The sequence below is a fragment of the Nicotiana tabacum genome, chromosome 6 (genome assembly GCF_000715075.1).
Source record: "Nicotiana tabacum cultivar K326 chromosome 6, ASM71507v2, whole genome shotgun sequence".
NCBI classification, from domain to species: Eukaryota; Viridiplantae; Streptophyta; class Magnoliopsida; order Solanales; family Solanaceae; genus Nicotiana; species Nicotiana tabacum.
The window spans coordinates 194,868,486-194,872,235 of NC_134085.1; positions in this window are offsets into that span (position 1 = coordinate 194,868,486).

The window sequence follows — 3,750 nt, forward strand, 5'->3', positions numbered from 1 at the left end:
AATGATCATTGGCAGTATATGAAAGTGTTGGGGTGAGACTTTAGTTGATAAGAGTTTTTCTATCGGTATTCGGGTGTTGTGTGCAGCTGCTGTAATTAGAAGTTATCACTACGAGTGTTTAAGTCATGTGGTATATCAAGTGATTGCACCTGAGACTGCAAGTATGGGTGATTATAGCTTGTTCGGTCTTATTCTGAATATAGATGTGAGATTCTGATCTTGTTAATGATTTCAGAAGTGAAAATGTGGTTCTAAGTCTTATGGGTTAGATTGGGTTGTGAAACTTTAGTTACCGTGTGTTATCGGACCTATGTGAGATAGGGTGACATGGGATCACCCCCAGGTATGTGCATGGTGAGGTTATTCAGCAATTGGTTGGCTTTTGGAACAACTCCGGGCACGTTCGAGGACGAGCGTATGTTTAAGTGGGGGAGGATGTAACGACCCGACCGGTCGTTTTGAGCTTTTGTACTTTTCTCTCCAGTTCTCGGGCATGACTTGCCCCGTGTGGTGTAATATGACTTATGTAAATCGTTGGTGTTGAGTTTCAGGTTAATTAGAATGAATTTGGAATAACAGTCTTAATTGAAAGCTTAAAATTTGAAAGGTTTGACCAAGATTTGACTTGTTTGTATTCGATCTCGGATTGGAATTTTTATGATTTGGTTAGCTCCATTAAGTGATTTGGGACTTAGGAGTGTGATCGGAATGCATGTTGGAAGTCCGTGGAAGGTTCAGGCTTGAATTGGCGAAATTGAGATTTCGGCGTTTTCCGGTTGATAGGTGAGATTTTGATATAAAGGTCGGAACGAAATTTCGAGAGTTGAAGTAGCTTTGTTGTGTCATTTGGGATGTGTGTGCAATATTTCAGGCCATTCAGACGAGGTTTGATAGACTTTCTGATTGAAAGCATAATTTAAGAGTTCTTAGGCTTGAATCCTATGTTAAATTGGTGATTTGATGTTGTTGTGAGCGTTCCGAAGTTTTGAACAAGTTTTAACGATGTCATGGGATGTATTGGTATAGTTGGTTTGAAGTTCCGGGAGTTCCGGGTAGGTTCTGGGATATTTTAGGCCGAAATCATAGCTGTAGCAGGTCCAAAAGGGTTGCCGGCCTCGGAACTCACCCGCGCGGTCTACACAAAAATAAGTGCGTCCGCAGTATGTGCTGTGCGGACCGCACAAAATGAAGTACAGCCGCGGTAGGTGTTGTGCGGACCGCACAAAATGAAGTGCGGCCGCGATGAGGAAAATTTCATTGGTCCTATTTCGGAAGCTCATATCTTTTGATCCACAAGGAATTTTGAGATGATTTAAAAACGAATGTTGTAGATCTTTGAATCTAGGTTTCAGAAACATATTATAATTGGCATTTGGACATCTGTAGCAAAAGTTATCGCCAAACTACTAAAACCTGTCACTGCAGAGGAAAACCTGTGTGGCCGCGGTCGTTTTTGTGCGGGCCGCACTGGTTTTGTGCGAACCGCGGTCGATTTTGTGTGGACTGCGGAGGTGGAAATCCGTGGGGTACTCTATAAATACGAGGTTTTGGGTTTTATTAGATATTTCGACCTAGAGAACTCGGATTCTGGCGATTTTTCGAAGGTTTTTCAAGAAATTCATCGGGGTAAGTGATTCTAACTCAGATTTGGCTAGAGTACATGAATTCATCATTTGATTCGAGACTTGAGATGGAATTTGAGAAAAAAATTGTGAAATCTTTCAAAAATATAAAATGATGATTTGAAGGACCAAATGGTATCAGAATTGGATAATTTTTGTATGTTTAGACTCCTGAGAGTATAAGGATTCTAGTTTTGTGAATTTTTGTCAAATTCCGAGATGTGGGCCCGGGGGTCGGGTTTGACCAATTTTGGGAATTTTGTGGTAATTTGATTATTTTCAAGTGGGCTTTATTCCCTTAGCACATTTTGATGGTTTGGTACTGATTTCGGCTAGATTTGGAGCACCCGAAGGCCGATTCAAGAGGCAAAGGCATCGCGGGTTAGAGTTTGAACCGGATAGAGGTGAGTAATGATTGTAAATGAAGTTCTGAGGGTTTGAAAGCCCAGATTGCATATCTTAGTGCTATATTGAGGTGAGACACACGCTTGACAATGAGCGTGGGGTCGTATACTATTGGGGATTTTGACTTGGCCCGTCCCGATTGATGATTTTACCTCGTATTTGACTGAAACTTATTTGTTATCATCATGATTTAGGCTGATTTCCATATTTGGGCTTCGTGCCAACTATTTGAACCCTTCGGGGATTTTTATTACTATTTCCTCACTGCTTTGACTTTTTAATTGAACTCAGTCATGCTATTTTTCACTGTTTTACAACTTAGCCATTTTTACTCTGTTTTGAGACTTAAATGATATTTTAAATGATGTTTTGGGCTGAGAAATACTGTTTTACTAATGCCCGATGGACTTGTGAGTATTTTTGACTGAGTAAGGTCGATGGCCTAGTTGTGAGGAAACACTGATACTGATTGAGGCCGAGGGCCTGAGATATGTACGCCACGAGGTGGCTTGTTGATATTTTTTATGAGGCCGAGGGCCTGAGATACATATATACGCCACGAGGTGACTTGATTGATATGAGACCGAGGGTCTAGATTTGATGCCACAAGGTGGCTTGATATTGCGTTTGGGCCGTAAGGGGCCCCTCTCGGAGTTTGTACACCCACGTGAGCGTGGGTACCCATTGTGATGTGAGATAACGCCCGATGAGCTGATATTGTACTATCTGATAGCCCGAGGGGCTGGTATTGTTCTATGTGATTTGCCCGAGGGGCTGGTACCATTCTATGTGATTGCCTGAGTGGCTGGTATTGTTTTGAGATATTGCCCGAGGGGCGAAGTTGTTGACATTGTGCCCGAGGGAAGAACCTTTATTTGTTTATCTTTCATATTTACTTGTCATTTTACCAGTTAAACTATGGTATTTGTGCCCGAGGGGCGAATTTTTGTGCTTCTCTACACTAACTATTTTGCATTCATTTGCGTAACCGTTGAAAAAGCCATTTTCAAAGAAGTTTAAACTGAGCTAAGATATTTTAAGAGATTTTTACAGCTTCACTGCTTTCTTACTGGTTTTGGACTGCTTCTATACAACATCTTGATATGTTTTACGTGATTTCTTGTCTTCAGTCTTTATTTATTATTATTACTCACTGAGTCGGAGTACTCACATTACTCCCTGCACCTTGTGTGCATATTCAGGTATGTTTTGGCTGATCGGAGGCAGAGTCATCAGAGTTTAGCAAGGTAGCTGCCGGCGTTCGCAGCACTGCTTTTCTCTCTCTTCATTTCATTAGACTATATTTGTACACTTCAAACCTTCAGTTGTATTAATACCCTAGTAGATGCTCGTGACTTGTGACACCCCGGTTAGGGCTGTATCGGGATGGATTTCTGCCTTGTTATCTATATTTTCGCTATTTAGTGCTATTAAACCATGTTTAGACTATATTTATGTTATTTAACTGTTTTAAAATAAGAATTTGGTTCAATTGGCTGGCCTTGTCTTCATGAGAGGCACCATCACGATCGGGTTCGGGGTTAAGGTCTTGCCAAGGCAGCTGTAAGTATTTCTCTTCATTACTTGTTTGGTGTTGGAACCAAAGGGCCTTATGGTTGACTAGACTGGTCTCTTGCTTTCTAGGGTTACTCTGAGATCAAGACTCGGTCGCTTCTTTCTTCCATGGAGAACTGTGTTACTCTACTTCTTGAGTGTGGGAGGC